Consider the following 13,440-nt stretch of genomic DNA (forward strand, 5'->3'; position numbering starts at 1 on the left):
GACATACTGGATGTTTAGCATCATGGTACACTCACAAACACCAGCTTAGTATTTGAATGAGTTTGAAACAACCAACAGTTACCAGTGTTTCTAGTTTAGCTGTTAGTTGAAATTCAACTTGCGTGGGAAACCCCCTAAAAAAAGTAGTTGGGGTACCTGTGACCAGACTTTCAAAAATAAATCCAGACCGAGCCGAGTCGAGCCGCGCCGGTCCGGAGTTCCACCGGGTCCGGACCGCTGAGAACTCACAGAGCTAACAGTAACCTAGCCGTAGACACATGTGACTTCCTGTGTTTACGTATCACTCGGGGCTGCTCACTATAACGTTACAACATCAGACATGAAACTCCACGACCAGCTGCGGCTGCAGTTATTGGTCTTTTAAAAAACTATTTATTTCCAAAAACCTTCTTTCTAGTGTGTGTTGTGACTCTAGTCTCCTCTGCTCTCTGTGTCCTGCTACTGCTCTGTCAATAAGAGTTCTTCCTGGTCGGGAGGGGGGAGAGGAGGAGAGGGGTGCTCAAAGTGATTACATATTAAGTAGGTTCGGTCGCTCGTCAAATCTTATTAATCGGACCGAATAATATTATTGGTCAGACTTTTCTCAGAATTATATGAGAATGAAAAAATGATGAGTTTTTAACCCTGTTGGGTTTCTCTTACATTTTAATGTATCATCAGATTATTAATAGCATTTTAACTTAGACAAAGAAATGTGCAAAAGTTCCAGAAAGGTAAGTATTGCTTTAAGAGTGGGTCAGCTCGATCTTACATTTCCTTCATAGTGAAAGATCTGAAGCTAAGAGTGACTCTGGGAAACGCGTCCTTCTTTCACAGCGTTCTTAAGAGCGTTCCTAAGAGCGTTCCCAAGAGCTTCTTAACGAATCAGGGAAATGCAACCAATGTCAATGTAAATTAGAGCCGCAAGCAGCGATGATCGGGCCTTTGCTCCCCCATGCAACTGCAGTGGCCTGAGGCATCCGTCAGCTGTGGCGCAAAGTGAGAAGGAAGAAAAGACCTGACAGGAGTGAAAAAAATGCAGTGTTTTGTTCCACCAGGTGGCACTATGAACGAAAACCAGATGTGAGCAGATGCATTCAGGGGCAGAACCCTCATTACACATGTGAAGTTTCGAGCAAATCGGACAATGCATGAAGGAGTTATGACAAGTTGATGGTTCATCCACCAGGGGGCGGTAACCATATGTGGTCAGGTACGTTCAGGGGTGGACCGTCATCACACATGTGAAGTTTTGAGCAAATCGGACAATGTCAATGTAAAATATGGCATTTCCGAATTTTCACAAGGGGGCGCCATGAGCAAGATTGCCTATAAGCATATGGAGACGTTCAGGGTAGGGCTCTTATAATGTACAGAAAATATGAAGCAGTTTGGATGAATTATGTGGGAGAGAGTTGCTCGAATATGCATGGCGATGGATCAAAAATGGTGGTGCTATAGCAGCCACGCCCTTTGACCTACAGACATGCAGAACGCAACTTTTGATCAGCATGGTCTCTGGATGATCTGTTGTAAATTTGAAGTCGATTGGATAAAATCCCTAGGACTGGTTTGTTAAAATACAACATGTGGAAATCATGCCAAAATGACAAGTAAAAATAAAAATGGCCGACTTCCTGTTTGGAATAGACCATTGGTGTCAGAGAGTTTTATGTGCAACTGGACAACATACACGTGTACCAATTTTCATGTTCCAACTCCAAAAAAAACCCTATGGGGAGGAGTTTTTGAAAATTTCAAGGGGGCACTATAGAGGCATTTTGCCCCCCGCATGGGTGACGCCCCTATTAGATTTAAGAGCTCACCACCCTTGACCTGTGTATAAATTTTCTTGATGATAAGAGTTCATTAAAGTCATCAAAAAGCCAAACATATTTTCATGGCGAGAGATTGATAGTTACCGCTGTTGTATTCTTGTGTGGTGTGTTGTGCTCTAGCACAACTAAAGAGAAAGTGTAATTATGTCTCGCACGGGGAAACCATTTAATGTTGTGCTCTAGCACAACTAAAGATAAAGTGTTAAGAATATTTAGATGCCTCACAACGGAAGCACCATTTATGTTGGGGTTATACCAACTTATAAGAAAAGTGTTATTAAGAGGGTTATTGGCTATCAAATTAGTAAAATATCAATACCAAAATATTAATAATTACTACAAAAATTATTAATGGGATTTAATTTTATTAAATCCACCTCGGGGCACCAGACAGCCAATGTACCAAAATCAGTCTCATAAGGGTGTGCTAACTATTAATATAGAACCTTGTTTAATGATTAAATTAATAATTATAAACAAATTAACATTATCAATAGCTGCAAAGTTGAAGGATTTAGAAGTTCTACTGCGTAGAGGTTGGCATACTCACTATTGTACAACATTAACAGACAAGTAAAGTTTCAAGGAAGTTTATTGGACACATCTAGAAAATGGAATAACAAAACATGAAACTAAGACAAGCTACATACACTATGTACATGTGTGTGTGTGTGTGTGTGTGTGTGTGTGTTGGTGAGAGTGTATGGCTATTATGTCGGTGACCATGTGTCTGTGAGGTGTGAAGTGTGAACTCAGACAATGGGAAAGATGGAGGATGGTTGCTCTGTCCTGAGACAAAGGTAATTACAACCAAATGGCCTCCAAGATGGCCTCTAAGACCAACCACATGTGATGTGGGGGAGGTGAACAAAGTTGTGTCCTTTGTTCAACGCTCAAGTTGCATTTTAAACATAGGTTAACTAAATATGAGGCTATAGCTGACAACAACAAAGCAACAACAACAAAGCTCAAGTATTTAAACTGATTTCAATCAATACATACATTGGCATGGTTGGAGTACTCTATGCTTAGTCAAGGTGCAAGGTAATCCTAACTAGGCCCAGTTACGTTACCAAGTCACGTGAGGGTGAGAAGTTCCCGGTGCTGGTGGGGATTCCTGCGGTTGCAGGTTTTGCTGGTCCTGTTGTGGAAGTTAAGTCCAGTGATTGTGTCTTTGTCCAGTGAACTACAGCCGTCCTGGCTGTGTAGTTTGAGTTCCGTTGAGGAGAGTCCTTCTCCTTGCAGAGTTGATTGGTTGTTCTGCTTGGCATTGTGGCTCCGTTGCTCAACTAGCAGAGCTTGCGTCGTGCTAGCTGTGTAACGCCGCATTATGTAATAATGACGCATTATGTAATAATGTAATAAATCTTCACGTCATTATGTAATAACGCCGCATTTTGTAATAATCTGCCGCATTTTGTAATAAAAATCTTGAACGCAATATGTAATAAACTTTGCCGCATTTTGTAATAAGTTGTTACATTTTACATCACTTATTACATATTGCGGGTGTTACACTTTTTTATGAAAAAAATGTAATAATTTTGTGCATTATGTAATAAACCACCAAAATGGATGTCTTAATTAGAAAAAAAAGACATTAGGACCATCAGAATAACACTGACTTTAAGCATACCAGCATGCATGAATCATAAATATGAATTAATTTCTAAAACCAGTAGGACGGTCAAATCTAACTATCTATCTATCTATCTATCTATCTATCTATCTATCCCACTGACTCCCCTGAGGGAACTGCCCACTGGTTCGACCTCCCGTTACTCCGACAAAATCAACCACAAGTCGGACCAATAGGAGGTCGAACCAGTGGGAGGTCCCGTTAGTTCGAACTGTCATCGCTACTTTGTGACAAGCTCTTCCATTGATAGGAGCATGCAGCTTTCTCTCTCTCTCTCTCTCTCTCTACGCACATCACACACATACACGCGCGGCCCAGAATATCACCATATTCAGTCAGAGAGCCAGATCATGTCAGATCGCACACAACCATCATAAATGCTGATCAAGATGTGTAAACTGATAATCAAAGAAATACACTTTTTTTTCTCTCCCCCCCTCCGCTCGAGCACGGCTGAACCTGGCCGGCTTGAGCTCACTTCACGGGCGCGAGCCTGCTGCAGCCGCCGCTGCTGCTGACAGCAGAGAGAGGGAGGGAAAAAAGTAAATTTCGCTTTGGTTAGGTTCAGGCAATGAAGAAAGGAGTTGGTTAAGTTTAGTAAAAACACCAGGTAGAGGCTAGACAGGCTGGAAGCATAATGAGCGTTATATGTTATTAATATGGAGTGCTTGTTTTGCACATGATCCGTTTGATCCCAGAAAGGAAAAAAGGATCAATGCGCAGCCTCTGTTTCCTTTCTGATTGCGTCCGTCTGTCTGTTCGGAGTGGGAGAGAGAGAGAGAGAACCCAATCCACCTGTCTGTAATGTAAGTTTGATTTGATATGAGTGTCAAGGTTTAATTACGGACACTAATGAGCGCGCAGCAGTGCGTAAAAGTCGTGCGTAATGATAGCTCCTCGTTGGTGAAACATAATAAACTGCACCTCTTCTTCCACGTGTGTCACCTTGACGGGGACAGCTCTCCATTCCGACACCCCTCATTGACAGGTGGAGCCCATATGAATAATAATATAAATGCATAGTGAACGGTAAAAATGTAGAGTTTGACTAATAACTAGTCCCCCCCCCCCCCAGCTTGCCCCAGCTGCGGCTCCGGGGGCGGTGATCCCAGCCGCCCCTGCCGCTGCTGGAGCAGAGCTGGACCCGGCCTGGAGCTCCAGTCGGACCGTGGTCCATGTCATCCCTCCACAGACGAACATGACCCGGGCGTATTATTGTCGGTGGGCAAGGGGGGAGGGAGAGACGCGGAGCGGTTACCATCCGCGTGGGACCCGCTGTCAGAGGAGACCACTCTGCTCAGCGGGGAGGAGGAGCAGCGTGTATTATTGTTAATGTTTTTTCTAATTAAGACATCCATTTTGGTGGTTTATTACATAATGCACCAAATTATTACATTTTTTTCATAAAAAAGTGTAACACCCGCAATATGTAATAAGTGATGTAAAATGTAACAACTTATTACAAAATGCGGCAAAGTTTATTACATATTGCGTTCAAGATTTTTATTACAAAATGCGGCAGATTATTACAAAATGCGGCGTTATTACATAATGACGTGAAGATTTATTACATTATTACATAATGCGTCATTATTACATAATGCGGCGTTACAAGCTGGTTCCTTTTCTTTAATCCGTTGGTAGGCACTCGCGGCGCTACCAGTGGAGGCGTCTGCCTTGTGCAGGCCTCATGGAGATTGGAGAGCTGTAGCAGTAGCTCCAGGTGAGGAGCTGAGAGGAGCGGCAGCTCCTGCTGAGGTGAAGAAGAGGGCGAAGAGCGAGGGAACTCAGAGGAGCGCCAGCTCCTTCTGAGAACCACTGAGAAGAGAGAGTGAGAAGAAGCGAACTTCTCCTTTTTATATGGCCTGTGACCTCACCAGTCCTGGGGCCATACCTGACCAATGGTGGGTCAGTAGTGGACGTTTCACACCTAGGTGTGAAGAGGTGAAGGACGCTGGGAGGCTGAGTTCAGAGGGTTTCCTTTGTTTGGGAGACAAAGGAGGCCATGTGGTCAGGTCCTCCAATTTGAATGGGCTGAGTCCCAACAGGTGTAAGAATAACGAGTCTCACTCAGTTTCTGTCTTGCATCGAAAAAACCCGCTGTTTACTTCACTGTGCCATTCTCACTGACAACGCAAACACACACACGTAAAACTCCTCAACCCTGACGTAAAACGTCGTAAACCAGAATAGTGTTTTACTCGTACATAACATTTCCCCCCCCCTTTCAAAACCCAACACAGCTGAGTAACAATAGAACAGTCCCTCACAGAACACGATAAGACATTAGCGGCTTATGTATGAAACGTAGTCACAAAGTCGTTGAAGCGGGGGGGCCGAGCCCGGTCCCGCTGTGGCCTGCCCTCCGCCACCATGGGATGAGGCCCTATGTCTGGGCCTGGTGGAGGCTGAAGAGGGTGCATGCCCGGTGGGCGTTCAGGAGGAGGAGGAGGAACAGGGATGACAGGCAAGGGCTGCGCGGCTGGTTGTTGCAGTGGATCCCCCGGCAATATGGGTCTCGGAGGTCTCCACACCGTTGCATCCATGTCCGACACACTAGCAGCTGGTAGTAGTGTAGGTGTGGGCGTGGCTGGCCCCGAAGGAGCAGGAACTTTGCGCAGTCGGCTGGCGTGCCAGCGGGAGCCGTCACTCAGCATGAAGGTGGCTGGCCCTAGCTGACGTGTCACCTGAAGGGGCCGAGACCAGAAAGACGCCATCTTGTTGCACCGCTGGGGCCTTCGGGCCCGGACCCAGTCTAACACCCGGATAGCAGTGCTCTTGGCTCTGTGTTTCTTATCAAAACGTTGCTTCATCACCCGCTGCTTTTCCCTCACCGCTGCCTGAGTGGCATCTCGGGTGTTGAGTGTTTCAGATGACACTGTATCCCTGGGCCTGAGTCTGCCCAGTGGCAAGTCCATCTCGCGTCCCAACATGAGGGCTGCCGGAGAAGCCTGCGTCATTGCGTGTTGGCTCGCTCTGTAGTGCAAGAGTGTTTGATTGAGCGCAGCCTGAAATGTACATCCCTGGAACAGATGTGCTCGGATTCCATTTTTCAGGCTTTGGTTGAAACGTTTGACTCCCCCGTTGGCCTGGGGGTGGAAGTAGGCCGTGCGGATGTGCTTAATTCCTTTCCCACTGAGAAAGTCTGCGAATTGCGCTGCCACAAACTGGGGCCCGTTATATGTGGTTATAGCGAGTGGCAAGCCCCATCTTGCAAACAGACCGTCCAAAATGTCGATGATGACCTGAGTTGTGACTGTACCTGCTGGGATCACCTCAGGCCATTTTGAGTGAAGGTCATATGCCACCACTAGAAACCGCTGGTGGTGTGGAACCCCTCGGCCGTGGATTTCACCACAGATATCCAACTGTAGATGCTCCCATGGGTGGGACGGCCACAGGATAGGCTGCAGGGGCGTCACGGGCGGTGGTCCACATTTTCCACTGAGGAGGCATGGCTCGCAGTCTTTGACCATGGTCTCAATGTCGCGGTCGATACCTGGCCACCACACCAGGTCACGGCATCGTTGTTTGACCCTGACTATTCCCAAGTGGCCTTCGTGCGCCATTACCATGACACGCGCACGTAGGCTACTTGGGACCACAGTGCAGAGGCCCCTGGAGACACAGACGTCGCCCCAGCATGAGAGTTTGTGTCGCACCCTAGCAAATGGAGCAAGATTCTCAGGCACGTGTGGAGGCCACCCAGTCCGTATGTAGATGCGCAGAGTAGACAGCAGCGGGTCCTGTTCCGATTCCTGCCGTAGCTCCTCCAATGACACGACTGTTTGCAGGGGCCCGTGCAACAGCTGGATGATCTCGGGCTCTTCTTCGATGGTGGCAGGAGAAACGGTCGGAGTTGGGGTGTTAATAGACCGAGAGAGGAGGTCTGCAACCACGTTGTCACTACCTGGAGTGAACTTGAGCTGATAGTCATACTGCCTGAGCCGCTCCCCCCACCTGTGCAGACGGAGGGGCCTGTGCCCACTGCCCGAGGCAGACAGCAGAGTAGTGAGGGCCTGGTGGTCCGTGCGGAGGGTGAACTGGCGGCCGTACAGATAGAGGTGCCGTCTCTCACACGCCCAGACACAGGCTAGGGCTTCACGTTCACCAACTGAATACCTCTGTTCGGTGGGGTTCAGGGCCCTGGAGGCAAAGGCAACTGGCCCGCTCGACGCCATTCTGCATCTGTGAGAGGACAGCCCCCACCGCTCCAGCTGAGGCGTCACAGGTGACAAGGGTGGGGCTGGACGTGTCAAAGTGGGCCAAGACGGGGGGTGTGGTGAGCTGAGCCTTAAGTGAGCTGAATGCCTCTGAGCAAGCTGCAGTCCAATTCCACGGCTCCTCCTTTTTGAGGAGGTGGCGCAGGGGAGCGGTGGTCTGAGAGTAATGGGGCAGAAACCGGAGGTAGTACGCCGTCATGCCCAGAAATGAGGCCACCTGGGAAGCTGAGGTGGGCTCGGGGATACAATGTATGGCATCGACGTTTGACAGGAGGGGTGTGATGGCCTTAGCTGACAGGCGAAACCCCACAAAGTCGATGGTGGCGGCGGCAAAGGAGCATTTCTCACTGTTCAGGGTCAGATTGTTCTTCTGGAGGGTTGCAAACACCCTGTCGAGCCGCTCATCATGAGTTTGCATGTCTGGGGCATGGACCACGATGTCATCCAGGTACACAGCCACCCCGGGGATGCCAGCAAGGATTGTGGCCATAATCTTTTGGAAACAGCTGGGTGCAGAGTTAAGCCCAAATGGCATCCGGGTGTACCGGAACACCCCGGCATGTGTGACGAAAGCCTTCAGGTCCCTGCTGGCTGGGTGAAGGGGCACCTGAAGATAACCCTGCCGCAGGTCGAGCTTTGTGAACACTGTGGAGCCATAGAAGAGAGCGGTCAGCTCCTCTGAGGTGGGTAGGGGATACCGATCTGGAATAATGGCTTTGTTGACACGCCGCAGGTCCACACAGAGTCTCAGCCCACCTGTTTTTTTCTTTGCGAGCACAAGGTTTGAAATCCAGGGGGCAGCATCCACTGGCTCGATAATGCCTGCCTCCAACAGTAGCTTCAGCTCCTTTGTGACATCGTCCCTCAATGCGAGAGGAATCCGGCGCAGGGGCTGTATGACCGGGGGCACCTCTGTGTTCACGAGGGGTCTGTGTGTAAATGCCGTGAGGCAGCCCAGTCCATCAAACAGAGCTGGCCATTTCTGCCCCCAGGTGGAGGTGACGTGATGAATGGGTGAGCTGTTGTTGTCCTGCAGAGAAAACCCTAAGGCTGTAAACAGGTCAAAACCCAGAAGATTGGCACCCCGCCTTGCAATATGAAACGGAAACGCAGGAATGGTCTTGGATCCGTACCGGACCTGTACCCAGAGGACGCCCACGATCCCAATCCTTGAGTTGTCATAACCGAGCAAAGGGGTGGAGGGTCGCTGCAATGGCATGTGTGCAAAAAACTTACGGTAAGTGCTGTGATTGAGGAGGGATGCAGCCGCCCCTGTGTCCACCAGCAAGGGAAGGCTCACACTTTCGAGCTGCACCGTGCATGTCTTAAAAGTCACATGGTTGATAGAGACAGTTCTGATCTCTGCACGGTCGCTGTAAGATGACGGGGGTCTGGGCTGTGATGAGCGGGAAGCAGGAGCAGACCTACAAACCTTGGCAAAATGATTGGCTTTCAAACAGTTCTTGCATATCTGACCTCGGGCTGGGCAGTTTGGGGCCCGGGTCTTATGTGAGCTGGATCCACAGTTATTGCAAGTCACAGAGTTATGGGTGTTTCCCTGCCTGCGGTTGAGCTGCACTGGAAAACCCTCATCTGGCTCATGGCTGTCCTCTTGGCTTGCCACAGGGTGGAGCTGTTGTGTTATAGAGCCCGTGTGGATGGGGACGGGGCGAGGGCTGTCAATCAACGCTGTGGAGCACTGTAGCGCGGATTCCACCTGTATGGCTTTGGCCAGGGCATCATCGAGAGTCAAGTCATCTGGCTCCAAGAGCAGCTTCTCCCTGATTTTGTCACACAAAGTGCCCTCAATAAGCTGGTCACGAATGATCTGATCCTGAAGCACACCGTAGTTACAGGCACGCGCCAGGTCCCGCAGGTCCGTTACATAGCTCAGGATGGACTCACCGGGCCGTTGAAGCCGCTTACGTAGTCTGTACCGCCGGAGGATCACCCGCTGTTTACCGGCAAAGTGGTTCGTGAGGAGAGCGACGGCTTCATCGTAGGTGTCCGTGCAGTCGAGGGCTCTGAATATCCTCTGACCCTCCGTACCGAGACAATGACGGAGCATCGCCACTTTCCTCTTGTCCGGGATGTCGTCCAAAGCCATGGCCTCGAGGTACACACTGAAATCCTCCAGCCATCCGGACCATGGTACCGGCGGGTCGCCGGGGACAGACAAAAACGGCGCCGGTGGAGGCAAAGAAAACTCAGCCATCTTCGTCGCCAAATGTTGTATTCTTGTGTGGTGTAAGAATAACGAGTCTCACTCAGTTTGTCTTGCATCGAAAAAACCCGCTGTTTACTTCACTGTGCCATTCTCACTGACAACGCAAACACACACACGTAAAACTCCTCAACCCTGACGTAAAACGTCGTAAACCAGAATAGTGTTTTACTCGTACATAACAACCGCGTCACCACATGGACGCCATTACTCGTAGCTTCACAGCATTTTGAGTTCTGTTCTCATGGGAACAACTGCAGTCAATGTAAGAGTGGCATTTTTAAGTAAAACACTTATCGCCAACATTTCCATGCTGTCAAGATGTAATTTATGTATGTGTATCAGATTTTTGTTTAGATTACAGAATTACTGACTTCCGGTTAAGCATGCGAGCGTGCTAGACGGTCTCCTCGCAGCTCCCGCTGAAAAAATATTTTATTGGTGCTTTTGCGAACTTTAACCGAGTTATCTTCACCTCAAGGTTGGAAGAGGCTTGAGAGTCTGGAAATATGCCAGAAACGAGACAGAAGACTAAAGATATGCTCTCCACGGCTGACTCCGATTCTACGGCTAAGCTAGCTAACCAACCTAGCTTGTGCTCCCCCCCACCCACTGTCATGGACGCCGCTGCTGATTTCCAAGCCGCCATCGACAAATTGAAAAACGAAAACCTTGAGTCACTTGCAAACTTTCAGAAAGAATGTGGCGCTGCTATTTCAGCTCTACAGCGGACGGTTGATGTTCACGGAAAAAAGATTCAAGATGTGGAGGAGTCCCTGACCGACACTTGTGACCAGCTCACGGGGCTAGGTGAGACGGTAGCTCGGCTAACGAAGGACAACGAGGCCATGAAGAAACAACTTGACTACATGAGCAATTACACACGGAGAGAGAATATCCACATTATTGGCCTGCCCGAATCTGTGGAGATGCCTAAACTGGCTGATTTTGTGTGTAACCTCCTCCGCGAAGTTTTTGGCCCTAATGCCTTTGAAATGCCCATTATCATTGACCGCGTCCACCGAACCGCCGCACCCAAACCACCAGCTGACGCCAAACCAAGACCACTTCTGGTTCGGATGCACAGCTACAGAGTACGCAAATTGGTGCTGCGTCTCGCCAGCCGCCACGAGGGGCCGATTCTGTACCGAGACAAGCGGATTCACTTCTTCCCCGATGTCAGCCCGGAGGTAGACCGACTCCGCTCCGCATTTACCGTTGTGAAACGCAGACTTCACCAGGCTAACATCACCTTCCGTCTCTACCATCCCGCCCGTCTGGTTTTCATGTGAGACAGCCAGAAGGTGAGCTTCACCGAGCCAGCGGAGGCTCTCAGCTTCATTGACCAACATGTGCCAGCGACCTCCGGTGATTCCACCAGCGCAGCTGACACTTGACTTCTCAGTAGCGGTGAGCTAACATGGCTTAACCAATTCCGTATGCTAGCTAACGTTAGCTACAAACTAATCTCCGCCGATCTCCCGTTTTTCCTCGTAAAACTTCACAAAGTTCAGAAGACATTAGTAGCGGTAATGTTACGTTTGCTAGATAACTTTGAAGGTATTAGATCTTCTCTGTTTATGAACACGACCAGAGAGTGGACTGGAGAAGGAATGAGCTTCAATAGCACTTCAGTACAGCCAGGGAAAACAGGCTCACTTCTCATGAGGACTGCACACAACAACAACAAACAAAACTTTGCAGTTAACCCCTGACCTATGCCTACAGCTCCCCCTAGTGGACCACCCCCAAACCCTATTATTAAGCTCAACTAAATACATAACAGAAGGTTAAAGTAATATTATATACAGTACATAGGCTAAGTATGTGTATTGATGTCTTGTGTTTAGGGAATGGGATAAAAATGACTCCAATACGTTCCAGATATTGTGAGTCGCTATTGCAGGAACACCAGGCACACATTTTAACCATATTGAAAAATTATAAAGTAGTTTTTGCCCAAAAGTTGCTGTCTACCTATCTTGTTTCATAGGGTTTCATTCCAGGGTTGTCCAACCTTAGAATGCTGCGCAACACGTGACATGGGGAGAAGCGCTCTGATTGGTGGAACAGCAGACCAATCAGAAGGCCAACAAAGGGTCAATTGGACCAAAAAGTTTTCACCCCCGTGACTTTGATTGACAGGGCACGAGAGATGCGCAAAGCAGGTGCGCATTCTGACGGACATTGACTGATAGCATTAGCACTGCGGCTAAACGTAACCTACGATGGATTATCTGGTCACGATGGATAAAATCGACCATGCCCGTTTTGTCGAGCACATCTTCAGCTTTAAAGCCAGGGTAAGCTTGTAATTTTATTCAGTGTTTTAGTGGGTCTTTTATTGATGTTTGTCCGTATTTTTCGGCACTCGAAAATGACTTCCGGGTTTGTTTGTGTTCAGTGAGCAGGCTTGTTTAAAACTTTGATGGGGTAAAAACTGCATTTTTGTTCTTTGCTTTTGTTTATATGACAGTATACGATTTTTTGGTGGTGAAAGAAGAGGTGTACAGATGGTACAAAATCACCTTCGTTGTTGACGTGACGTCGCTTGTGGGCTGCCGTAGTCTGATATTGTTTGAGACATTTTCAGTGACTGTGAAAAAATCGTAGCACCTAGAAACTTCATTTTTTTTCTACATGTTGCCGAAAGTGTCCTTAAAAGGTCTGTGGTGGAGTTTTCATTACACCATGCCTACTTTTCGTTGTATTAAGGACGCCGTTCATGTGTTATTAATTTGGGACGCCGGCGTCCCAACCACTAGGGGGCCTGCGTGAACAGGTTAATCAGGATTTTAAAGGGATAGTTCACCCTAGAATGATATTTCGCTCATTATCTACTCACCCTCATGTTGACTAAGGGCTGGAAGAAGTTTCAGATTCCTCCGTGGCTTCTCTGAGTTACAGGGGGTCTCGGCATAGCAGTGCATGTCCATATAACGGTTGCAAAGGGACACCGGAGCTCTTCGTAAAAAAACACACACAAAAAAACATCCAAATACCTCCATGATGCTCGTATGTAATGTCCGTCTTGTGCTGAAGCCCCAAATTGCGTAATTGTCCCGAAAAAAATTAAATAAGTCTATATTTTAAGCTTGTTTGTAGCGGAAGCTTCTCGAAGCTCCTCTTCCTGGTCCGTCCAAATCTCGCGTGATTCGCAGTAACCGCACTGACGCATGCTGACGCCGGCGCAAATCACGCGAGATTTGGACGGACCAGGAAGAGGAGCTTCGAGAAGCTTCCGCTACAAACAAGCTTAAAATATAGACTTATTTAATTTTTTTCGGGACAATTACGCAATTTGGGGCTTCAGCACAAGACGGACATTACATACGAGCATCATGGAGGTATTTGGATGTTTTTTTGTGTGTGTGTTTTTACGAAGAGCTCCGGTGTCCCTTTGCAACCGTTATATGGACATGCACTGCTATGCCGAGACCCCCTGTAACTCAGAGAAGCCACGGAGGAATCTGAAACTTCTTCCAGCCCTTAGTCAACATGAGGGTGAGTAGATAA

Source organism: Trachurus japonicus, chromosome 1, assembly GCF_045865225.1.
Source record: "Trachurus japonicus isolate A0001 chromosome 1, Traja_1.0".
NCBI classification, from domain to species: domain Eukaryota; kingdom Metazoa; phylum Chordata; class Actinopteri; order Carangiformes; family Carangidae; genus Trachurus; species Trachurus japonicus.